The sequence below is a fragment of the Lethenteron reissneri genome, chromosome 36 (genome assembly GCF_015708825.2).
Source record: "Lethenteron reissneri isolate LAM-NWPU_2019-01 chromosome 36, ASM1570882v1, whole genome shotgun sequence".
NCBI lineage: Eukaryota > Metazoa > Chordata > Hyperoartia > Petromyzontiformes > Petromyzontidae > Lethenteron > Lethenteron reissneri.
Window position 1 is genome coordinate 8,526,701 of NC_083814.1, and position 27,807 is coordinate 8,554,507.

Genomic DNA, 27,807 nt, shown 5'->3' on the forward strand with positions numbered 1-27,807 from the left:
TGCATTATGACTGCAGGTATTGTGGTCAATGCAAACATGACTCCTTGTAAAAAAAAGGTGTCAGTTTTGTTGCCAGATAAAAGGGTAAACAAACAATTATCGAATTACAAATCCTTTTGTCATTTCTCCTCGTACTATAGCTTGATGTAGATTTTCATTTTTTTGTTTAAAACGTGGCTTTTTTTTTTTAGAACCGACCTGACGAAAACATATGATGGCTCAACGTAGTGGCTTATCACGTGGACATGTCTAGCGGCCAATTGCTCTGCACGCATGGCCGATTTAAAATGTGGAGGACACAGATGAAAGCGTCAGGGTCGTGATCGAACCCACGACCTCCTTGAACACCAGGCGAGGTGGTTAACATCTCGCCACAGTGAGCAGCAAACTACAATTTTCAAGATAATTGTATTTTTACCCTTTTATCTGGCAACAAAACTGACACCTTTTTTTACAAGGAGTCATGTTTGCATTGACCACAGACAATAGCTCAACTTTGTTGTGGCCAGGTCGCTTTTGAAAAATAAGTTAATAGCTCAGTGGGCTTTGTCTGGTAGAATGTGGATGGTTTAGTGTTGTATTTGTTTGTGTTTGAGTGATTTGTTTACTTTTCTCGTACTTTGCACTCTTATCTTGTTCTTGTATTGGTTGTTGTTGTCACGTTCTTATCCGCCCCTACTGGAACATCTGTGAAAAAATAGCTTTTTAGCTCATCTGATTCCTCCAGTATAAATAAATATTCAGATTCTCATACCCTTATCAGTGCCCTTCCTTATTACTGACCAATTCACACCTTATTGGTCACCCCGTACCCTTTATAAATCTCGACGTTCATCCTACAAAGTCACCATCACACGGGAGAAACATAAACAAATAGACAAAAAACTTTGTTTAATACGCCGGCTTTCGCGACCAATATTATTCATAAAAAAGTTTTTGGGTTAGATCGCGTTATTTATAAATGTGTTGTAACCCTCTACCACCCGACACGGCCAAACAGTAAAAAATGTGTCACGTTTACAAAGGACAAATAGTTCACTACTTAAGCCCACCGGTGTGTTGAAGAGTGATTTAACATCATTTACAATTTTTGAGTACGACGTTTCGTTGGTAATTACATCCAGCATCATCGGGCAATTTGCCAAAATGATGTTTGTTTTATTTGTCCGTATCGAAACGGCTGTACTTCATATGGACCTGAAAACTCGATTTCCCTGTATAAGAATACGGGGCAAAACCGCATGGGTCGACGCCTACGGATTCTGATAACATCGTGAGGAGGAGCAGTAAGCGGAGTGTAATCGCTGCCACGATGTCTCCTCCGTGTTTGTTGATCTTTGCGTTTGGGCTCTTTCTGGATGATCACATGTTTATTAATGTTACATTTGAACCTTATGGCGTTGCGACGTTATTTTACGTCTGTTGAAGGCGAACGATACGGTAATCTATTCCTCTCGACGAGCTCTTCACGATGCGCTAATCAAAGTTTCAAAATTTTGTTCACGACTACGGAAATTTTGGCAACGACGGATGCTTTGCGAAGAACGAGAGGATTGATTTCTGGTGGGTCGCGTCGTTTTTGTGCGCGGTGGGACGGAGTCGCCAAAAATAAATGTATTCAATCTTGATTTGAAGTTTTCGTGACTGCAGGAATCCATACTTTCTGGTTCTTTCGGTAAAGTCACGTAGATAGAAAAAATTATAAAAGAACACGACGTTTCGCTCCCAACACAAGCGTCCGTCATCAGGTGAGATCAATTCTTTCTCACCTGATGACGGACGCTTGTGTTGCGACGTCGTGTTCTTTTATTATTTTTTCTATCTACGTGACTTTACCGAAAGAACCAGAAAGTATAATAAATGTATTAATTACGATTTTGATTTCCGTTTATTCGGGACCCCGGGGTCCCGCCATAAGGTTCAATTTGGGTCAGGTGTCCGTCTCAGACCCCTTGCTCGCTGTGTCGGGCAGCAAAGGGGCAATGTAGCAAAATCCATTGCAGTACTGCACAGTAACTTCTATGTCCCCCCCCCCTTTCACCAAAGGGCAACGAAGTATATGGTCAAATAACCCCCACAATCCACACGACTTTGGGGACAGGCCCTTATCCAGCAGTGGACAAAAAGAGCTGGAACGGCAAGTAGATTGCCACGAAGAAGGGACATTGCTTGAAAATTCACCTGTTTTTTTCATTTATATTCGTTTTTTTTTTAAAGGCCAAGTGTTTATTGGCGAATGTGTTGCGTTGTGTTGATTCTCCACGCGCGTTGGATGAGTGTGCCATCGCTTAAGTTACAGCACAGTAATGTTACTGAATCGGAAAATCTCGATATTTAACCTACACGAGTTGGATCTGATTGTCGCTTAGTCACAGGCATTTGCCTGCCGCGGTATTTGTTGTTGCTATTGGGTTTTTGTTTGTTTTCGATTCAGGCGTTTGAGAAAAGTACTGTAGTGCATTGGGAAAATGCGTTTTGCTCTACTGCCCTCTGCTGCACATCACCTAACCCTGCTACCTGTATCAAACCCGTATATATACAAGGACTGTTTTCTTGGAATTTCTCTCACTTGATACAGCTATCGTGCTGTGACGGATCCACCTGAAAACGAAAGCTTGTGTTGCCTCCGAAACGTCGTGATTTTTATTTTATTTTTTTATCTTACGTTTATTAATTTTAATTTAAACATTTTACCTACGTGACTTTACCGAAAAAAACCTAAGAATATGAATCCTTGCAGTCACGAAAGCTTCAAATCTAGAATGTATCAAATCCGCTTAACTCCATGAGCCCTGATTGGATGGGGCGCATTGCGTGTGATTTGCTCATACATTCAAGTTGATCCCAATAATTATTTCCAAATGCAATGCTGATTGTTATTTTTTTTTACACAACGTATCAAACAAAGCAAATAAATGTCGCACCACAGCATCGCACGGGTGTGTGTGTGTGTGTTGCTAGCCAACTGCTATCTCTTCGTGGTGGGGTGGTGGAGCGAACAGCAAATGTACACACAAGCAGTGGTCATTCTAGGACACAATAAACAATCTTAGGGTAAACAACGGAAACACACCGAGACCAACATATAAAACGTCCAAAAAAAACTTTACAATGGGCAGGAGGGGGTAAGAAGATTGGAGGCAAAACTCACTCGCCGACTGAACCATAGCCCTGTTATCGAAACGCTGATTAACTAGAGCCCACCAGCCATTCACACTATCTCTCTCACTGAAGATATCTCTACTCCTAACACACTGCCGATCAAACACTCGGGAAGGCTCTCCCACTGACCCCAACTAACTAGAAAACCAGCCACGAATACTATTCCCCCCACCTACCATAACTCTACCCCCAACCAACTTCTGTACCAAGCAGCCACGAGTAATAGAATCCTTCCCAATGACCCTACCTAACCAATTATATTATTCTTCATTCGTATGGCTGGTGTAGATGCAGAGCAACAACTACAATTTCGCATTCGCGTGCATCAGCAGCAGTGGCGTGTATTGCTGTGATGTCTCCTTTGTATTTGCGGATCGGGCATTGCATCGACAAATGATTATCAATGAGACTTTGAGTACCATGCTTGCCATGCACCAAAAGCACATCTCTTCCCCGAACCGACTAACAACCGGCCACTATTGCTATGCTTCTCACTGACGTTACCCCTAAACAAATAAAATTGAAATGCTGGAGTTATCCTTCCAACTTATCATAACACTACTCCTAACCAGCGATTGTACCAATTAGCCACTCATGCAATTACCCTCACCCCCACCTCTGTCGTTTTGTTGGCACTCATCTTCACTCTGCGCTTTTGGTGTTCATAGAATACCAATCGTTATCAGACGGGACAGCATTTAATAATGAGGGTACAACCCATGTTTACACCCTTATTACATAAAGTTCCTTACTGCAAGGGTAGATGTCGAAGGGTCGGTGGCCGTTTGTTTAACGTATGTGAACTAAATATCATATATATAGTGAATATATAGATATCGTAAATCTAGCTGTGACGGTCCCACCTGATGACGGAGACTTGTGTTGCCTCCGAAACGTCGTGATTTATTAATTTATTTTGTTTCTATTAATTTTATTTTTTACCTACATGAATTTACCGAAAAAAACCTAAGAGTATAAATATCATAGTTGCAATGTTTTTAATGACAATATTACATTCTAGATTTGAAGCTTTCGTGACTGCAAGGATTCATACTCTTTGGGTTTTTTTTCGGTAAGGTCACGTAGGTAAAAAATATAATTAAATAAATGAAATCAACTAAATTAAATCACGACGTTTCGGGCGCAACACAAGCGTCCTTCTTCAGGTGGGGACAACGTAGCGAAAGCGGTTGTGCTTTCGTCGTGATTTAATTTAGTTGTTTTCATTTATTTGATTAGATTTTTTTATCTACGTGACAATATTACATTTTTGATGCTGTATGCAACTGCTCATTGCAACTTCTGGGAACTCTAGCAGAAGGAAGCGATCGTGGACATCAGCAGCAGTATCAGTACGCTCTTGAACTTCAGTGCAACTTTGTTCATCCTGAAGAGGTGCCCATGAATATGGAGGTAGATTTGTGGGGGTTGGCACTGCCATGAATTCAGGATCAATGCCTCCCAAAATAATTTCCGCTTAACACACGAGAGCAAAAACAACATGTATTTATAACTGCGTGGTGTCATCAACACCATCTGTCCGTTCAGTCGGCTCAAGAGCAACGGTGGAGCCAAATTGATTTCCATCACAGTTCTATTTGTGCAGCCAGTAACACTACTTGGTTCAGTCGTCTCAATGTTTTGACATCTGGATCCGCACACCGCATTATAATAAGCTATAGAATGCGATTTGGTTGCCGTTCTGGAATTTTCACCGCTGGTTCAAGGTTCAAGGCGATTAACGGAGATAGGTTGAAGCCCATGAGCTGAAATTTGCAGTTACAGTCCCCCACTTATGAGAAGGATTAAAAGTAATGTCTAATCCTTCGACTCAATCCTCCTGTCTAAAAAAAAATTAGGTGTAAAAATGTATCGTTGTCTTGAGTGGTAATTTGTTTTTAAGGAAATATATTTGTATTACTAACATTTTACCAATTAATAGAGTGAACGAGAAACCCATTGATGCTGACCGACTAATTAATATAACATTTCCTATCGATGTTTTATTTATAAATCCAAATGATATTGCATATTTCAATTAAATATCCAAGCAAATAACTAATCCAGTGTTACAAATTTGTATACAATTGGTTTGAGACGCTCTATAAATACGTATATTTTTTGAGTGGATATTTAATTGAACGATGATGCATGTGTGGCGCAAGTTATACTGCATAATCAAACCGAAACCCTGCAAAGTAAAACATATTGACATTACTCATGTTGAAATCGAAATTAAGTTTATCCACTGCAATCCTTCAACAAACTCCCACTGACCAGTCAAGTATGGTCAAATAACTTCTCATGATGTGGGTAGGCTCTCATCCAGCAGTGGACTGTACACGTACAATGATCTTAACAGCGCACACAACATGAAAAACAGAAATTGGTCGAAATAGAGTGGTCATGGTTTTGCCAATTGCACTTCTTATACAGTCGGTAGAGATGGAAACACAACAGATATGTGTTATGCTTTATTATTACTACACACACCGTGTTATATAACATCTTAAGCACAAAAGGCAACCTTTCATATGAATGCGATTATGGATGTTGAACTTATTTTGCATCGTACATAGCCAAGTGTGCTGATCGGAGATTGGAGTAAAAGTTAAAACAGTATGATTTCAATTTAAGGAAAATGTTTTGTTGACTATGAGAAACTTGTGTTTGAAATTGTATTTAAACTTCCCAGACTTAATGTTTTAATACGTTTACAAAAAAAAATAGAGTGGCCGCATGTTTTTTAAGCAAGAAAGCTCTTTTCAGTGGGGCAAAACTTTCTGAGTGCCAGGGATAATCTGGCAAGATGTGTGTCAAAGGGCCCTTTTCATCAACAGGGTTCCTTTGTTTTCTGATTTATGTAAGCTATTTGTAAATCAAACATTTTCACAGCTCATTCACTTTGACAAAAAAAAATGCGCAGATAATTACAGGGGCATGCGAGAAAATGCAATTTTAAAGAAACCATAAATTCCTATATAACAATTGTTTCCTAATACAACTGCGATAAACATATGATGTATACGCATACCTCCGTTCTGTGTCTCCACATACAAAAATGTGTTTAGTCCATCAACCTATTGGCGTTTTCTAGACAGGTATTTTCCAGAAGCATTTGCTGTTGAGCAAGCAAAACTCTGAACCGTTTTAGACCTTCTGGGGTCTTAAAAAATATTAGCAAGCGCACTCCCTATACAATACTTGAACATGTTCAAAGTAAAACTAAATACGACAGTACTATACTCTTAGTTTTTTCGGTAAAGTCACGTAGGTAAAAAATTTAAATTAAAATTAATAAAAATAAAGAAATAAAAAACCACAACACAAGTCTCCGTCATCAGGTGGGACCGTCACAGTCAGATTTGCTGTATCAAGTGTGATTTATTATTATTTAATCATTTTTATTAATTTTAATTTAAAAATTTTACCTACGTGACTTTACCGAAAAAACTAAGAGTATGAATCCTTGCAGTCACGAAAGCTTCAAATCTTTAATAAATACGACAGGTTACACATGTTGACGCTTTGAGTACGCGTGAAACCTCTCTGTGTGGATGTACGGTGTTTTTAGCTGCTGAGTGGCTCAATACTAATTACATGAACAATAACATGCCATGACGGAAATAAGGATCGATAATTTCTGCTCAAGTGCCAGAGTTTTGATTATTAACAGTTTGCATTGTGCAAAAAACTAAAAGTACTAAATGCTGCCACTGCTGAATATTATGCAACACTGCCTCCTAGTGAGCATTGTAAAAAATGCATCTCAAACAGATTATCTTATTTCCTTGCGTATGATGATGCAGTGTGGTTCAGGTAGTGTGGCGGTTAGCGGCGACTCGAGTTCGATTCCCGCTCACGGTTAACACCAGTGACGATTTTCCGAACCGGTCGTGGGCCTCCCCTAGGTTGACTCAGCCTAAAACGAGTATCTAATGCGGTGTGTAAACATCGCCACTCGGGAGACGAAGGCGGTCGGGCGTGGTGCTGGCCACTCACCCCCTCGTGTGCCGTGCCGGCCTTCATATGTGCTCGCTAACAGCACTTGCCCCAACAGTCTGCTAAGGATATACGGGGGATCTTTGTCTTTGTGGTTCAGGAGCTTAATTCCAATGTTGAAGTCGGCTCGCCACGAGAGGGCTTCGGGAGGGAGTTTGTTCAGAGTTTGGATAGCATGGTCACAGTCGCACTACTGTGGCTTGTTGTGAATGTATCTCTGTGTGTCTCTATGAGTATATATGTTGCTGTGATCCTCTATGAGTTTAATCTATGGTCCAGAGTTTGGGCTGCATGGTCACAGTCGCATTACTGTGGCTTGTCTGTAATCTTACATTTATGAAGGCGATGTGCACATCGACCTGTTGATGATTCTGATTAAACAACTCGGATACATTACGACCACACACTACAATACTTTACTTAATATACATGGATCAATTTAATTCTTGAGTTTATAATTGACAAACATAAAATGTACTTTTGAACATTATTTTTGAAACCTACAAATACTAATATAAAAAATTCCTCCCCTAATAATAATAATGTAATTTATAACACGCGCAAATTTTGCGGACGTAACGGCCGCAACTCAGAGGCGCGGAGCCAAGCTCAGAGTCGCTCGAAAGCACGTGGTTGTAGAGGTGAGTTTTTAAGTGTCTCTTGAAGGAGGCGATTGAGGTGATGCTGCGAATGTGCAGAGGAATTGCGTTCCAGACTGTTGGGGCTGCCACCGAGAAGCGGCACATAGACGCGACCATCCTGGATCTTGGTATCAAGAGGAGGTCGTGAGTCGCGCTGCGCAGGCATCTGCCGTGTGCTGAGCTGCAAGTCGTCAGTGCGGACAGGCAAATGTGAAGGCATGGTGGCAGAGGCAGGCGATCTTGTATGTGACCCTGCTGGCAATGGGTAGCCAGTTGAGGGCACGGAGACAGGCGAGTGGGTCGAGACGGTGATGAGTGTGGCCAATGACGACGAGTGCCAGGTTGTTTTGTAGTCTTTGAAGTTTTCACACCTCTTGCCAGATACTTTGTAAAAATATTTGAATATGGGAGGGAAAATGTGCATGGGGGCTCCATATCGAGCAGCCAAGGGGTGCCCAGGAAGGCTTTTCATTCAGGGCACACAAGGCAAGGCCTGACCCCCCCCCCCACCCCTTAAATGCCCCCATTCCCGTAGTGACTACATACCGCAGCGCAGTGTTCTAAATTAAATCGGACAAGCAGGTTACTTTAGGCTACCAGCGCTGTGAGTTATCCACAGTGGATTGTATTATTTGACATTGGTATGGTCACCTCTGTACACACGCCACGAGGCACCGCGTCTATATTGAGACCCCTACTGGCCCGGCTATGAAGAGAATGCTTGCCAGCCGACGAGGATTGATTTGGCGTGCACGATGCCAAAGTGGCGCTGAATACTGACACAGGGCACGCGGCGCATGCGAAGTCGTCATCTGGTTGTGTCACTTCGACCAAAGGTTTCAGCTCTGTTACTTATCGTACGTCTGCTCCAATGAAGCTGATCGTAATGCCCAATTGGCAATAGGCGACGTGCAAATTATGTTACAATTATCAAGAGCGGTTTGCAGGTTAATAATATCCACTGAATTAGTGGAAACATATATATATATTTTTTTATATATAATCATTGATAAACAATATATTTTCTGAGCTGGCTATTGTTCATCCTTACTCACACTGCCACACACATTATTATAAAGTGTCTCAAATAATTTACAGCCCCCAGTCATTAGACTGCTGGATTAAGGCCTCCCCATGCCATGTCAGTCATGGGGACTGTTTGGCCATACTTCGCCACAGTGATCAGTGGCTGCTTGATTGGGAATGATCAGAACTGGTTCGGATATCGCTCATATCACTCACCTTTTGCGTTAGCCATAGCCAGGAATTGAACTCGGCCCGCCGGGTTCATACTGCAGTGCACTAACCACTGTTCGACCCCTCCACCCCAAATTGCTATCATCACGTGACAGCAATTAGCACGGTTGGCTACGTACGGTGCGAAATAAGTTCAACATACATGCAAAGGCCTGCAATGAATTCATATTCTAGGAAGAGGCAAACATCTGTGAATAACGGAAATGCTATGACCAATGCAGCCTGACTTATAGCTAAGTCAGGCTGGTGCTACACATTGGGGGGATATATAAGTGACCATATCCGTCGGGTTGATACAAGGTTGATGCAGATACCCACTTGACACGTGGAGAGCACTATTTCCCCGTGGTTGCGTGGATTTTTGTCCAGGTCCTCCGGGTTTTCCCTCCACATTTAGAGACATGAGTTTAGAGAATTTGGCTGCTCCTATACATTTCCACGTGATAAGCCACTTAAATGGGCTATTATTTGTGGCCACGTCGCTTCTGAATAAGTATAACCCGTAAAACAAAGTTTTTCACTCTAAATCCTTTATATGCGTGGCGGCTAGAGTTCTCTCGTCCTCTGGCTTGAGATGGCTGCCACCTATGGGTCAGATGATTGTCTGCCAGTATTAAGCAATTGGTAATTAAATATTTAATTTGTTTTCCCTAAACAGTGTAAAATTTTTGAAAACATTTTTCACGAACATTAATTGTCTCGCACAACGAGTCTGTGTGCAAAATGTCAGCTCGATTGGATCACGGGAAGTGGGTTAAAAAACGACCGAAAGATTTGCACGGTCGTAAGCAAGCAAGCACGCAAGCAAGCAAGCAAGCGAACTTAATATAAAGGATTTAAAAATAGCTATATAGCTCCGTTGGCCTTACCTGGTAAAATAAAAAAATTGTTTATTCGCAACGGGTGTGAGGCCTTCATGCAGCAGTGCACTAATCATGGCAGCCACTGCTGCTGCTGATGATGATGATAACGATGCCATCCACAGTATAAACGATACAACTAAACTAGTTTTAATTTAGCAGGTAAGGCCCACTGAGCTTTCTAGCTCTTTTTCAAAAGCGACGTAGCCACAAATGACAGCCTAGTGAAGTGGCTTATCACGTGTAAATGTATATCAGCCAAATACTCTCAACGCATGTCTATAAATATGGAGGGAAAAACCGGAGGGCCTGGAAAAAAATCCACGCAACCACGGGCAAAGCATGCAAACTCTAAATATACAGGCGTCAGGGGTGGGGATCGAACCCACGACCATCCTGTATACCAGGCGAGGTAGTTAACTTCTCGCCACCGCGGCACTCATATAGAGAGCAACAGCTGTAATTAACCAGGGTGGCTATGGGCCTCGAACCGCGAACCTCCGTAAATAACAGCAACCACTCAAAAACACCATACGTCCGAGCAATATTCACCGTATGTCTCGGATGTGAAATTGAAAGGTAGTAGACAGTCGGATAGCAACAAAACCTGGGCACCTAGAGACCGAACCGGGCAGCAGAAACAACCACGACACTATTGGCATCGTAGCTGTGTTCCACGTGGGGCAATGTGCCCAGGCTGAGATTTGTAGCAGAGTAGAGAGCGCATTCAGGAATGTGCGTGTTTATTCGGAGCCATCCGAGATGTCGCGCGTTTCTCGTTCGTGAGAGATTTGTGTGCGTGCGCTTTTGACGTCTGACAAGTATGACACGCGCGCGCGTGTGTGTGTGTGGTAGGGGTCGTAACGGTGTCAAGGCGTGGCAGCGATCGATCACACAGACAAGCTGGAGTGGATAAAGACACTTTATTAGGTGCTAAATAAAAAATAACAAAAAATCGGGCGCAAGGCCATGTTTGGCAGAGGATTTATATCGTTGGCGGTGTTCACTGGAGATTCGAGTTTCTAGCCAACCTGTACTTGCTCCTGAGCTCATAACTCATACCGAGTGCGTCACTGAGATGTATGTTGAACTTCTTTTGCACCGTACGTAGCCGACCATGATAACCGAAGGTGCGGGGGAAGGACAACAAACTAAACACAAAAAGCAGTTCGAAAGAAATACGTTTTTAATCTCGATTTGAAAGTGCATAGCTCCAGTGGCTTCGTAATATCGAAAGGAAGAGCGTTCCAGACGGCCGCAGAAGCGCATCTGAGAACGCGTGGTGCGGTAACCGCATTTGCTCGACGGCCAGCAGCCACAGGCCGCTGCTGGGAATGTGAGAAGGGCGTCCAGAAACAGAGAGGGCGACCCGCTACGTGCGTTGTCGTCCATTCGTGTGGAGGTGGCCAAGAGCTTCACTTGTCAGAGCACTGGTTGAGGTTGTACTGGACATCCGTGAAAAAATTAACCCGTAAAAACAAAGTTTTTCACTATAAATCCTTTATATGCGTGGCGGCTAGAGTCCTCTCGTCCTCTGGCTTGAGATGGCTGCCACCTAAGGGTCAGATGATTGTCTGCCAGCATTAAGCAATTGGTAATTAAATATTTTAAAAAAAAATTCCCTAAACAGTGTAAAATTTTGGAAAAAAAATTTCAAGAAAATTAATTGTCACGCACAACGAGTCTGTGTGGAAAATGTCAGCTCGATTGGATCACGGGAAGTGGGTTAAAAAACGACCGAAAGATTTGCACGGTCGTAAGCAAGCACGCAAGCACGCAAGCGAACTTAATATAAAGGATTTAAAAAGAGATTAATAGCTCATCGGATTCTTCCCCGGTATGAATTAAGATTCTGAGATGATTGCGTCAGGAGTGTTGCATCGCTGCTGTTACAATGTATGTATGTTGGACTTCTTTCGCACCTTACATAACCAACCGTGCTAATTGCAGGTGCGGGGAACGATGCCTTTCCTTCGTTCTTGTGAATTGTCCGTTAAGTCGTAATATGTTCCACAGTCCGTTCTGGGCGACGACAGTCACCGCACACTGCCGGAGTGTTTTGTAATTGTCAATTTGTGTATTAAGCTGTTCGCATCTGCTGCTGCTGCTGCCATGCTTTGTGGGCATGCGGTGTAGGCTTGCGTGGCCCGGCAGCCTCGTGAAAGATCGAATACAGGGATCTTCTGCATCGGGTGTTTCACGATGAGGGGTGTGCTTGTGACTTCTTGTGAAGTCTTCTTTAGAACTGCTTTCCTGTTCAGTTTGTTGGCCTTCTCCGCGCCTACGATTAGCACGTTTGGCTACGTACGGTGCGAAAGAAGTTCAACATACATACACCTGAATTTGGCTTTCAAAGCGTCATCAGTGTTGAGTAATGAACCAGCTCAATCAACTGAGTTTCTGGGATAAAACAACGGCTGATTTAACAGGAATCTCAGTTGTAGTGAGTTGACAAGTCTCAACCTGGGCAGCAATGACTCCAAACACACACCAACAACAACAACAAAAACCCCGATCACATAAAATTTGGGTTTTCAATCCATTTGGCAAAATTCCAGCTGTGAAAGTGAAAAAAAAATCTCTCGGTTCGACTGCCATTGTGACGAATGCTGCTGGCGGAGCGCGGCACGTGGGGATTTGAAATCGTCCCCTCGTGGTCGATGTTGGTTATTGATGTCTATCAATGGCTATTGATGTCGATCGATGGCTATTGGTAGCTACCGATGTCTAATGCCGCGGGGCTGTGGGCTGTCGCTATCTGCCCGTGGGCTTCTCGCGGGCGATGCAACTCTGCTCGGAGAGAATCCTGATTGTATATATCACCCCGTGGCCGCAACACCGATGGCACAATATGAATCAAATGTGAAATTGGCAAAATAAAACGATTACACGATGAAGGTATCAAAGGCAAAGACCTCCTCCCCCCCCCCGTATAGCCACGACAGCCTTCATAGCTGCTCGCTGACGGCACTTGCCCCAACAGCTTCCGTCGACTACACGGGGAAACTTTGTCTTTGTGCGCATAGTTCATTGCCTGCGTGCACGAATCACTGGTCGCGTCACCGAGAATTCTCTCCAGGATCGAGATATCGAATGAGTTATTTGTTTTCTTCCTCTGTGGGTGGCAATGGTGGGGGGGGGGGGGGGGGGGGTGGGATGGAGGGGGGGGGTGCAACAGAACGGAAGAATAGTCACAATCCTTCACTGCACCTGAGGATGCATTGTAAAGCCCAGACCTTGGTGAGTCGTCACGGCTGGAATGGAGCCAGGAATAGATGCGTATCCAAGCATTCGCACAAACCCTCATCGATCAAACGAGCAGAGAAACGTTGAGATGGGAAATTAGAAGGTGGAAAGAGTTTAGAGCGGCATCCCTGTGAACAAATCACCAAGAAAGCTGCGGCTCCGATTAGATCGCCGAAGCTAAGCTGATTTGAGGCTGCCGAGTGCTGTAGATGGTTGACCGTCATGCACCGCAACAGGCATTGGTAGGAATTGTTCATTCTAGATTTGAAGTTCTTGTGACTGCAAGGATGCATACTCTTTGGTTCTTTCGGTAAAGTCACGTAGGTGAAAAAAAATAAAAATAACTAAATTAAATCACGACATTTCGGAAGCAACTCAAAAGTCACCTACGTGACTTTACCGAAAGAACCAAAGAGTAGGAATTGTTCAGTACTTTTGTTTATTTATTTATTCATTTTGCAGCCTATGACCAAATCATCTCAAGGACGCTGGACGCTAAACATGGATTGGGAGCTTGGTTAGAGCTTAAATCGGAAAAATGTAGACACGTGCATAAAACAGGTGTTGTGGTCTGTAGTTATAGGCTACGTTGCGGGCAGTAGTCGGCAGTTTCGGAAGAAAAATAAAAGTTGTCGTCTACTTCTACGCGTCCATATCTATTCTCGCCATCCTCACCAATCAACACTTAACATTGAGCAGCGTGGGTGGCGACGTGGCCAAGCATTGGCGCGTTCGCCGCTCGTTGTAGAGAGGTTCGAATCCAGGGTCGCCCTGATTAATACTGCGGATGTGTACTCTTAACTATAATAATAATTATTTGGTTATTTCGGTAAAGTCACGTAGAAATAAATTAAATAATAAAAGAATACGACGTTTCGATTGCAACACAAGCAACCATCATCAGGTACAAACGAATGAGAAAACAAACATAGTAAACTTGGAAATATAATGCAATACAACACAGAGAGTCGGTCAACACAACAGTCAACACCCTACCTGGTTGATTACGTTCTTCCAAAGATTGCTAAATTTTAAAGAGAGACAAAACATAGACACATAGACAGACACACAAGCAGAGATAGACTCACACAGAGACAAACAGAGAGAGAGAGACACACACATAGGCACACATTCATTTGTACCTGATGATGGTTGCTTGTGTTGCAAGAACCAAAGAGTAATTCCTGCAGTCACGAAAGCTTCGAATCTAGTTTATAATAATGATAACAATACGGGCTGACTCGTTCACAGAGGGCGTTAGAGGTCCCATGACTTCACTCGCATAAAGCGTTGGCATCATGGCCCGAAATTTGGAAAACAATACCCTCAAATGTACACAATTTGAATATTCACAGCAATAATTTCCTCCCCTCTTGGGAAAGCTTGGCAGGAAAAAATAGTCACGAAAAATAGTCACGAGACTCAGTGAGGCTTTCCTGGCTTTCCTGGTTAAACAACAATAACAACAACAATAAAAATCCCCGTGATCCGTATGGCGTGGTGGAAGCCGTCATCCAGCAGTAGATTTCATGAGCAATTACCCACACGACGGTGGGCAGCTTCTGGGGGGCTACTGTTGCTGGACCGGTAGCTACACAGAGCCACAGGTGAGGGCACAGGTGAGGGCATAGGTTAAATGCGTCGGTCTGGGCGCACGGGAACGTTACCGCTCTGGGCAACGGAGCAAACAAATTTCGTGACAACGTCATCAGTACGGTACAGGCAGCCTGACGACCAAGGAGGGAGGGGCTTTGCCAAGTGGCACGAAAGCAAATCTCTCACGCAGCGACACGAACAAAGGGACACACAGCTGCGAGACGCATCCGAAGATCGAGGCAATACAATGTGGACAGGGGCGGTCGTCTAAACTGGTGCAGCGAAGAAAGGGGACAGGGGGATGGGTTTGGAAACTCCCCGGCCCACGGCTGCATTTCGCACGGACCACGTTTGCCACCTCTTGAGTTTTCAAGAACCACACCAACAACAGAAAACGGGGGATAATTTCACGAGAGAATAAGGGGCCGTCCATAAATGACGTCATGCACCTGGGGGGGGGGGTGGGGGGAGAGTCAGACATTTGTGACGATGTGTGACGAGGCGGGCGGGGGGTTTGAGAAATGTGACGTCACATCAAAATGCGCAAAATATAGACAACACGTTCTACTTAATTACATAGATTTTTTTGGTAAATGTTTTCTCCTTTTGTTTTTCTTCCCCCGGGTCCTTCGGGCTTTCACTCCACATTAAAAAAATGCACTGAGATTATTTTATATTACTTTGCTGCTATAAATTTCCACGTGATAAGCCACTTTGTTGAGCTATTATTTGTGGCCAAGTCGCTTCTGAAAATAAGTTAATACCTGAGTGGGCTTTGCCTGGTAGGATTGGGATAGTTTAGTTTTATTTGCATGTTTTGGGTGATTTTTTTTACCTTTCTTGCCCTTTGCACTACTATCACGTTTTTGTGTTCATTGTTGAGTTGTAATGTTCTTACCTTACACCTGCTGGACACCTGTGAAAAAGAGCTTCATATAGCTAATGGAATTACTCCAGTAGGTATAAATGTTCTCATTCTGTGAGGCCCACCAAAGGTAAATGCAAGTCCTATCAGGCCATCTGTAAAGAAAAAGGTTCCCGCATCTCTGTTACGAGGAAACGCTGTCAGACAACTCAAACAACTGCACGATCACACAGCAAATATGTGGCACGCCGTGGAGATCAGATAAGGCAAGACACCGCAGCGTTCAATGCAGCTACCAACGTTTTGTGTGTGTGTGTTTTTTTCAAAGACGTGTGGAAGTTCATACATACATGGGGCAGCATGATGGGGTTTTTTTTGCAGGGAATTGTGTACGAGAGAGCAATGGCGTGGAACACGATAAACTGAAAAGTCGCACATTGTGTCCGATTTGCACCTACTTAGGGAAGAGGAGTTGCAAAACCTGTAGCAGGGCAATCGTTCACACGACTGCGGAATTCAGATACACCCTTGTAAAACCGGTAGTTTATAAAAGTGCGAATTTGAACGCTGCCAAGCACAGTGGCATGGCTCCTGAGTGAGTGTGCAGGCGGTGTAACTGCCCCAGGGTGTCGGAGGGTGACAATGAGGAGGGGGAAGGCAGACTGGGGGTGGAGGGGGGGATTTCATACCCTGCACCAGAGCCCACGTGAACCAAGCGACGCCACTGGCCGAGAAACACGTCGTGAGTAGAGGTCAATATACCACATGATGCCCACGAGGCGACGCGCAAACGACGATCGATCAATCGAACGGCACTAACTCCGCTCACAACTCATGCCTATCGAGGCAGCGGTGCACGCCGATGCTACCGTGCAATGCGTGTACATGTCACGTGACCCGGCTGATAAAGCTACTCTACATCATCGTATACATGTGTATGTATGTTGAACTTTGTTTGCACTGTACGTAGAAACCGTACTAATCGGAGGTGCGGTGGAAGGACAACAAACGATGACATTGGGAGGTGTAGGAGGTGGTGGGGGGGGCTGTCCAATTAAATCTGACGCCTGGGGCTCCTCCAGCCACGTGAACTCAGGCGCAGTTGCACCGCCTGCACACTCGTCTAGCTACGCCATTGGTTCAGCTACAGGCGTGCGATGATCATTGCGGGCGTGCCGCGGTGGTAAAGACGTTTACTCCCTTGCTCGGTATGCAGGAGGTCGTGGGTTCTGATCACGACCAAGATGCCTGCTGTATATTTGGAGTTTGCGTGTCTCTCTGCACGTGGTCCCGTTGATTTTTAATGCAGGTCCTCCTGTTTTTTCCCTCTACATAATAAAATAATCAACGTTCATTTAGAGTATTTGGCTGCTATAAATGTCCACGTGATGAGCCATTCCGTTGCGCTTGTGGGCAGGTCGCTTATGGAAAAGAGATCTATACAGCTCAGTAGGCCCTTTTTCGGTAAAGTCACTTAGGTAAAAAATTTAAAATTAATAAAAGTAAAATAAAAATAAAATAAAAATCACGACGTTTCGGAGGCAACACAAGCTTCCGTCTTCAGGTGGAACCGTCACAGCACGATAGCTGTGTCAACTGTTTTAGTTTAACTTGTCTTGCGTCCATCCGCGGCTCATGAGCCGTCTGGAGATATCGCACACTGATGTTCACTGCTGTTGTACTGCACCATGCTCCAACATCTATGGGACCCTATATCTTAGTGTACTTTACCTGGTAAAATAAAATGTTTACAAAGTTGATAGTTCAATGATGGTGCTTCGGCGAGAGTGTTAGCGCTTGCAGATGTGTGTTCACAATCCTTATCTTTGGGACTCTATATCTTAGTATCCCTTACCTGGTAAAATAAAATGTTTAAAAAGTTGATAGTGCAATGATGGTGCTTCGGCGAGAGTGTTAGCGCTTGCAGATGTGTGTTCACAATCCTTATCTTTGGGACTCTATATCTTAGTATCCCTTATCTGGTCAAATAAAATGTTTAAAAAGTTGATAGTTCAATGATGGCGCTGCAGCGAGTGTGTTAGCGCTTGCAGATGTGTGTTCACAATCCTTATCTTTGGGACTCTATATCTTAGTATCCCGTACCTGGTCAAATAAAATGTAAAACAAGTTGATAGTTCAATGATGGTGCTTCGGTGAGTGTGTTAGTGCTTCCAGGTGTGTGTTCACTTTCGGCGCTTGCTAATGCGCCCGTGTTTACACAACAGCAGCAGCAGCATCAGTGGGCGCGTCGCCCGACGCTCCGGGCACCGGGCCTTTCACCCCGGACGCCGTGCGCGTTCACGGCACGCAGGCAACATGTGACAGCAGCGCACGACAATCAACAACAAAAAAAACCTCCATCCTTTCGGACCCTGATTATAACTTCCACTCAAATCACCCACAATACTGCCGATCTCAGAAGCGCATGCGGGGAATGAGCCTGGATCGTGCGCTCGTGATGGGGGCTACCATCACCACCATCACCACCATCACAATGCGTAACGCGTAGCTTCGGTTGTGGGCATCAGAGGCCAGTGTCACGAAGTGCATTGCGATGTTGCACTGTACGTCTATGCTCCCACGTCTATACCCGCACTGACCAGCCTGGTGAAGTATGGTCAAATGACCCCCACGGCGTGGCGAGACTCTCAACCCAGCAGTGGATTGACAATGTCCTTAAATGTATTTCGATGATTGTGATGATAGTGATAATTGTTATTTAGCACAATGTACAGCATAGGGGACTGCCCGAGTTGTCGCACACACGGTTTGTGCTCACTTAGCTCACCGTGATTAAGTTTTGTTTGCAAAGCTTCGCCCGTAGGTGGCGGCAGTGCATTTGGAATAGGCGTTCAACGTCCCACTAACTTCTTCAAACTCACGGATGACCCGCCAGCTGGGATGATGGGGTGGGGATGAGAAGAGCTGTACTCTTGGTGGAGCGGTTGGCGCTACGAACTCCCGGCGATCCGAGTTCGAGTCCCGTTCGCGGTCAACATCGGCGACGAACATCTGAACCGGCCCTAGGTCTCTCCTAGGTTGGCTCAGCCTCAAATGAGTACCTGGTGCGGTGTTGAACCATTGCCACTTGGGAGGCTTAAGCGGCCGGGCGTGGTGCTGGCCACCCCCTCGCGTGCCGTGCCGGCCTTCATGGGTGCTCGCTAACATCGCTTGCCCCAACAGTCTGTTTAGGCTATACGGGGAAGTTTTGTATTTGTCGTTCGACATGATAGTTCGACGTTTCGCTCCACGTGCCGTACGTATTACTGCGTTAGATGAAGGGAATTCAGTTCAGGGGATTGAGTTCAGCTCTCTGAAGAAGCCCCCAGCACGTCGAGCGATACGTCGGACATCATGCAAAAAAAGAACCCAACAACAACAACAAATCCCGCACACCTCGGATTGCCACATTGATACGGCAGACCCGCGACAACCCCACACAGTAGTTAGCAGCAGTAATCCCGACGTTTGTTTACACCGTGCAAATTGCCCGCTCTAGAAATCAACAGGAGCGTCGCCACGTGCGTGGTGGGGACGGACATCAGCGCACGTTCACGAGACGACGCAGCTCCAAGCGGAGCCGAAGCGACGATGGCTTTGCCCCAGTCAAGGATGTGGGCAGAGGAAACCAAATATTTTGTCATTTGATAATCCCCCCCCCCCCCCCCCAGTTTTTTTTGTTAGTTTTTTTTTGCGACTCTTTCGCGCAATACTAAATATTTTGTTCTCTTCAGGGCACGGCGGCGATTTCAGCGGCGGGGGATTTAATCACTTCCGAGTAACGCACGTGCACAAAGACAAATATCTCCCGTATAGCCTGAACAGACTGTTGGGGCAAGTGCTAAGAGCGAGCACCTATGAAGGCCGGCACGGCACACGAGGGGGTGAGTGGCCAGCACACACCGCACCGGATACCGCGCGCTTTTAACAACACGTTAATGCGTTCTATTGGAAAGGATACATCATGTACATGTGCTCGTAATGACGGCTCCGCATTTGAATAAAGTATGTGGTTCTTGTGCGGAAATGCGGAAATCATATATTCATTCCAATCAGTAACTCAAAGCCCTACGTGATGCTGGGCCTTGCATGTATCCTTTCCAATAGAACGCATTAACGTGTTGTTAAAAGCGCGCGGTCATAGGAGTAGTCTTTCCACCGTTTGCGGTTGACTTTAGCAAAAATGCGGGAAAATTTGAACCCTCCTTCCGCATTTTCCATGCGGAAATCGCAACCCTGGTGGGCCGTGAGAACGAATCGAACTCGGGCCGCTGACCGCCACACTACCGCTCCCCGCGCGCGCACACAAATCACACACGCGCGCAAACTGGACTGGCAAGTTTGCAACACGTGGCGAACGTGAAGCCGCATTCATCTGCTTGAAGTGAGCATTCACTCGTTATATCTTCCATCTCTCTCCTCTCTCTCTCTTTCGGCCGGGTTGTGTGAACATCTGCCCTTGCGTGTTGCAGAATGGCTAGAATTGGACGTGTATGTTAAGAAAAGAAAGGAGTAAGCCCTCTAATGCAGTAATACGCGCGGATTGTGAAAGGCATTGAAGCATTTTACAACTTTTGTCACACTGGACCACATGTGGAGCAGTGCAGTTTGCAGCGTGCAGCGTGCGTGTTTGTGCTCTAGAGAAAGTGGGAAGCTGCAACATTCGAACAGATATCGTGTCGATGTGAGTAGCGGTTCGCGCGCTGCACTACGAACCAAGCGAACCGAGTTCGATTCCCAGCTCACGGCAAAACACCGGTGACGATTATTATGAACCAGTCCTGGGCCTCCCCTAGGTCGACTCGGCCTCAAATGAATACCCGGTGTGGTGTGTACACATCGCCGCTTGGGAGACAAAGGCGGCCGGGCGTGGTGCTCGCCACTTCACCCCCTTGTGTGCCGTGCCGACCTTCCAAGGTATTACTAATCGTGAACTGATGTCAGTTAGTTCACGAAATAATTATTCACAAGTGATACAGCCCTGTATATAGTGCAGCGGGATGCTGCCACTGTGTAATTGTTAGCCCACGGGATCGCCAGCGCGATCTTCAGGCGCGGCAGTTGAAACATCGGACCAGTTTCTTAAATCCCTCCACGTGTCTGTCCACCCAGCATTGTCAATGAGTACGGGCAGTCCGCGTGTGGTGGGGTAAAACGTGGGTACACCTATGGGCCGTCCATAAATGACGTCACGCACCTGGGGGGGGGGGTCAGACATTTGTGACGATGTGTGACGAGGGGGGGGGGGGGAGGTTTAGAAATGTGACGTCACATCATAATGCGCAACTTTAAATAAATATAGACAACACGTTCCACTTAATTAAATCGACTTTTTAATAAATGTTTTCTCCTCCAACATCAGAGTGCAGCGCCACATTAAATACGCACTACAATGACAATAGTTTAAAGCGATTTGAAGCATGTTTTTTTTGGGGGGAGGGGGGGCAGAGCTTTGTGACGTCATATTTGAGGGGGGGGGGTTGACTTTTTGTGTGATGAAGGGAGGGGGGGTCAAAAATCGTCCAAAATCGCGTGGATGAGTAGGCCAAACAACCCTGTAGACGGGGGGCTTTCTGGAGCACGCCAACAGTGTGCATATAAGTCCGTGTTGAACTTCGTTCGCACCGTACGTAGCTAATCGGAGGAGCAGTGGCGTGAGCAGGTCATTGCAGGGCTGCCCCTTTGCCTCGAACAACATTCAGATCCCCCTCAGCTCATTTTTTTTAAAAGCGAAATATGCCACCGACCTTCTCAGAGCTGGGAAGGAATGGGGAGAAGAGTTACGGCTAAGGTTATAGGAGGGGTCACGGAGTCGAGGCTAGAATTACTGTCGGAGGTCAGGGTTATATGTATTAACTTAGACGTGCGACTTTAAACGGCGAAAATATGAACCCTTTAATTGCGCCGTTTCTAAAGTCATTCCCTTGGAATTGCGCCCGCGTGCAAATTATCAGCAGAGTGAAACGATTATCTTGCTCGTTCGCTTAATCGATTTCCCCGGTCAGCTGTTGGCAAATATATCGGACTATTTAGACGGAAGATACACCCATCACAACTCTGGATGTTGCCTGATGAAGCTGGTTGTAATTACCGGTGTAGTTTCGTACTCGAATTGTAAATGTTGTGGGATTTACTCTCCAAAACACCGGTGTGCTGAACGAGTTACGAATTGGCGTGTTTTGTTTACGTGATAAACCTTACGAATTGGCTGTGTCGAGTGGTGGCGGGTTTAACGACATATTTATATTTACACGATATAACCCAAAAACCTCTATTCTAGACACCCACCACGTATGTCATTCCTACTGCTGTATGATGAATTATATATATAGGCTGACGTTTAAGGCGATGGCCCTCTTGCAGAGCACGGAGAGAACAGAGAGCTTGACTTGTAGTTGGGTAGTAACTGTTCAATATGACCACTTTTATGATATCATATGAAGCCTTTAGAAAGTCAAACATTCGCGTTGTACGAATTATCCATAATTATGAGTCATTAAAATACAATACGTGACAATACCTTAAAGTCACCATTTAATTGTATTACTACATTGCTTACGTTATAATCACTTCAATTTCCGATTTCCGAATTTAATAGACATTGCATTGCATATACAACTACCAATGGGATCATATCAGGTCACGAATATGACGTCCGCTAGTTTAATCTATCCACCGCTAAATCCAGGCATCCCCACGCCTCCGTCATTCCTCGTGGTCACGTGATGCCCCACAGAGTTTACGCGAGCGTTTTTATTATTTAAAAAAAATGTAATGACTGTGTGAATCATTTGCGACTCGTTTAACTCCACCGCTGGATGAGGGCCTCCTCCACCGACCGTGCCGGTCATGGGGGTTGCTTGACCATACTTCGTCACGGTGGTCAGTACGGGTGGAGGGCGAGCATACACGTGGCGTGGCAGTTTTAGCAGAGTACCGTATAGTATTAAGCTGCAGCTACAACGCGTACTACACCATTCTCAAATACATTTGACCACCCTGCAAAGAGGCACCACAATTAGCCAATCGGCAGGTCGCATGCGACGGGGCCAAGCGTGGGTATATATTCTGGGACGGTTACCAGTGTGGAGGTGTAGACCAAATACTCGTCTAGCCACGTGGAACTTCTTTCGCACCGTACCGTAGCCAACCGTGCTAGTCGGGGGGGCCTCTCTCGTGAACCAACAATGTGCGAACCGGGCGACACGAAACGTGGAGGAGTTGCCCGAGCGCGTCTCGCCCGCTCACACAGGACAAGCAGGTGTGTCGTGAGATGCGCAGGGCAGACAAGGGGCGGTGATGCCGACCTTAACACCCGTCTCACTTTTCAAGTCTCCCTCCCCGCTGCAGCTGTGAGTCCGGGCCGTGTGGAATAGCAATCATTCCAGCACATTGTCCACGGCACACGAACCAAGAGTTGCCGGGGAGAGAGCGGGAGGGGGCGGTTAGCGAGGAGGATGGGTGGTATGGGGGTGGCTGGAGGTCTTCTGGGGTTTGTTTAGCCCTTGCTTTTGTGAGCGAGACACCTTGCACCTGCGTGCTGTCCCGGGGTTCCATGCCACCAACACCGCCCCTCCCCCCATCCCTCCTCCTCCTCTTCACTCACTCAAGTCCACATCACCCAACCCAAGCACCCACCCACCCTCCCTCCTTCCATCCATCCCTATCCCTGCCTCCGTTCACCCTCCTTCTCTTCCGCTGCAGCGGATCCGGGCGGGAATGGCTGGAACGCGCGCGACCTCATGGACACCCCCCCCCCCCCGGCCTGTGGCGCACCACGCAGGTGAGAGCGCGCGGGGGGGGGGGGGGCTTGCTTTGCGAGTTATTTATTTATTTACTTATTTATTCGTGCACGGTGGGGGTTTGGGGGGGCACAAATATAACAAAATCCCGTGGGCTGGACACGTCCCACGACTTTGTTCCATTCGACGCGACGTTTTGTTAGTTCTACGTGACTTTACCGAAAGAACCAAGAAGATGAATCCCTGCAGTCACGAAAGCTTTGAATCGAAATTGTGTTAGTTGTTGATCAATGCGAGCGGGGTCGTAGCCACACTCAATCGGCGGTGCCAGAGTGGGGGAATGTGTGTTTGTTTGTTTGTTTATTTTGTTAAAACCTGAAAACAACACCGTGTTTTTGTTGTTGTTGTTATTGTTAAATGAGCTCCTGCAGTCACGCCTGCCACGAAACGAGGATAAATCACAGCAAAATATAAAATCCTTACACGCGCGGGCAGGCGTACGCGATCCGATGCATCAGCGAGTCGGGAACTTTAGAAAAGTCATCGTTGCAACCCCCCCCACCACCCTGCCTCATCCCCACTCCCCATACAGCGCTGCAACATTATTTGAATCTCCTCCCATTGTTTAGAGTCTGCAGGGCCCACTCATGTCGCGAGGTCACGGGGCCATGAGAGTCACAGCTTAAAGGTCACCCTTTGGTCCAAGCAAACAGCACTGACAAGCCCCGCTTGCCTGCATGCCCTGGTCGCACGCACGCACACACACACACACGTCACCTCCTTGTACTTTCACACGTGTTCCAATATATTAATAATGAATGCGCGAATAGTACATTATGGACAAGTACTTATCTCTCATTCAGACGCTGTCTTTCCGACAGACCTGTTCTTCACCTGAGGACGGCTGCTTGCGTTGTGGCCGAAAGGTCGTTTTATTTTTATTATTTTATTATTTCTCTTCTACGTGACTTTACCGAAAGAACCAAGAAGAAGTATACTTATCTATTCAGGAAACATTGCAATGAGTCGTGTGACTGTTTTTCTTTCTTTCAGGAGCGTCCTGCTGTATGAAGTTTATTTTTTTATTTTAAGATGTTTTCAACCGAATTAATTACGTGTTTTTTATTATTATTATACAAGTGTGGAAGAAACCGGATACACCCGGAGAACACCCACGCCTTACACGAGGGGGGCAGCACTCTATACCAGTACAGATGGAAACAGGTGGCGATTATATTCTTAGGTTTTTTCGGTAAAGTCACGTAGGTAAAAAAAATTACAATTAATAAAAGTAAAATAAAAATCACGACGTTTCGGAGGCAACACAAGCTTCCGTCTTCAGGTGGAACCGTCACAGCACGATAGCTGTATCAAGTATTGCCTCCGAAACGTTGTGATTTTTATTTAAATTTTACTTTTATTATTATTATTTTACCTACGTGACTTTACCGAAAAACCCTAAGAATATGAATCCTTGCAGTCACGAAAGCTTCAAATCTAGGTGGCGATTAGCCCACTTGCTGCACTGCCTTTACGTGGTCAGCTAGAGTACAGCGCCTCCTCGACGCCCACGGGAATGGGGTTCTACGGCATCTTTGCGTGATCCGCCAACCCTCGCCGTCTCCACCAGTGCTGGATTGCAGGCCACGTGCGTAGCCACGAGCCCACTCTTGGGGCTGGCACATCGTAATTCGCATGTACCGGCACGTGCATACAATACACACGTCGAGATTAGGACCAATTTACGTCAGGTGCCAGGACGTCAGGTGCCAGAAGCTAAGCAGGGTTGAGCCGAGGGTAGCGCTTTGATGTGTGACCACCATCCACGTGTGACCACCACCCACGTGTGACCACCACCCACGTGTGACGACCACCCACGTGTGACCACCACCCGCGTGTGACCACCACCCACGTGTGACCACCACCCACGTGTGACCACCATCCACGTGTGACCACTACCCGCGTGTAACCACCACCCACGTGTGACCACCACCCACGTGTGACCACCATCCACGTGTGACCACCACCCACGTGTGACCACCACCCACGTGTGACCACCATCCACGTGTGACCACCATCCACGTGTGACCACCACCCGCGTGTGACCACCACCCACGTGTGACCACCACCCACGTGTGACCACCATCCACGTGTGACCACTACCCGCGTGTAACCACCACCCACGTGTGACCACCACCCACGTGTGACCACCATCCACGTGTGACCACCACCCACGTGTGACCACCATCCACGTGTGACCACCACCCACGTGTGACCACCATCCACGTGTGACCACTACCCGCGTGTAACCACCACCCACGTGTGACCACCATCCACGTGTGACCACCACCCACGTGTGACCACCACCCACGTGTGACCACCACCCACGTGTGACCACCATCCACGTGTGACCACCACCCACGTGTGACCACCATCCACGTGTGACCACCACCCACGTGTGACCACCATCCACGTGTGACCACTACCCGCGTGTAACCACCACCCACGTGTGACCACCACCCACGTGTGACCACCATCCACGTGTGACCACCACCCACGTGTGACCACCATCCACGTGTGACCACCACCCGCGTGTAACCACCACCCACGTGTGACCACCACCCACGTGTGACCACGACCCGCGTGTAACCACCACCCACGTGTGACCACCATCCACGTGTGACCACCACCCGCGTGTAACCACCACCCACGTGTGACCACCATCCACGTGTGACCACTACCCGCGTGTGACCACCACCCACGTGTGACCACGACCCGCGTGTGACCACCACCCACGTGTGACCACCACCCACGTGTAACCACCACCCACGTGTGACCACCATCCACGTGTGACCACCACCCGCGTGTGACCACCACCCACGTGTGACCACCATCCGCGTGTGACCACCACCCACGTGTGACTACCATCCACGTGTGACCACCACCCACGTGTGACCACCATCCACGTGTGACCACCACCCACGTGTGACCACCACCCACGTGTGACCACCACCCACGTGTGACCACCATCCACGTGTGACCACCACCCACGTGTGACCACCATCCACGTGTGACCACCACCCACGTGTGACCACCATCCACGTGTGACCACCACCCACGTGTGACCACCACCCACGTGTGACCACCATCCCACGTGTGACCACCATCCACGTGTGACCACCACCCGCGTGTGACCACCACCCACGTGTGACCACCATCCACGTGTGACCACCACCCGCGTGTGACCACCACCCACGTGTGACCACCACCCACGTGTGACCACCACCCACGTGTGACCACCATCCACGTGTGACCACTACCCGCGTGTAACCACCACCCACGTGTGACCACCACCCACGTGTGACCACCATCCACGTGTGACCACCACCCACGTGTGACCACCATCCACGTGTGACCACCACCCACGTGTGACCACCATCCACGTGTGACCACCACCCACGTGTGACCACCATCCACGTGTGACCACTACCCGCGTGTAACCACCACCCACGTGTGACCACCACCCACGTGTGACCACCATCCACGTGTGACCACTACCCGCGTGTAACCACCACCCACGTGTGACCACCACCCGCGTGTGACCACCACCCACGTGTGACCACCACCCACGTGTGACCACGACCCGCGTGTGACCACCACCCACGTGTGACCACCATCCACGTGTGACCACGACCCGCGTGTGACCACCACCCACGTGTGACCACCACCCACGTGTGACCACCATCCACGTGTGACCACCACCCACGTGTGACCACCACCCACGTGTGACCACGACCCATGTGCACCAGGTTGTTATAGGCCGCTGCGGGGCCACGTGGTGGGCAGCAGAGGGCAGTGCCGGATTAAGCTAGTGCGGGGCCTGTAGCAAAAATATATTAAAACACAGTTTGTTTTACTTGCATGGTAAAGTAATTGTATTTTTTCATTTGCTATACAGCTAGATAATACGACAAATCGCTAACCTTAAACAACCAGTCGTTCATAAAAGTTGAAGGCGGTATAGTACTATAGTAATCGAGCAAGTGCAGAATCACTGGACCGGAATTGATAGCTTGAAAGCATTTAGCGCAGGGCCCTTGAAAGTGATGGGCCTGTAACATATGTAGCTACTTTTTCTACTAGGATTATCCAGCACTGGCAGCAATTCCGTATTGCACAGTGTACTTATGTTGCGCCACGGTGGTGAGATGTTAACTATCTCGCCCGCGATACAGGAAGTCCGTGGGTTCGATCCCGACCCTGGCGCCTGTATATTTGGAGTTTTCATGTCTATCTTCCCGTGGTCGCGTGGATTTTTCTCCGGATCCTCAGTTTTTTCCGTCCACATTTAAAATAAGCATCACGCGTTTAGAATATTTAGCTGTGATAAATGTCCACGTGATAAGCTACTTCATTGAACTATCACTGGTGCCAGG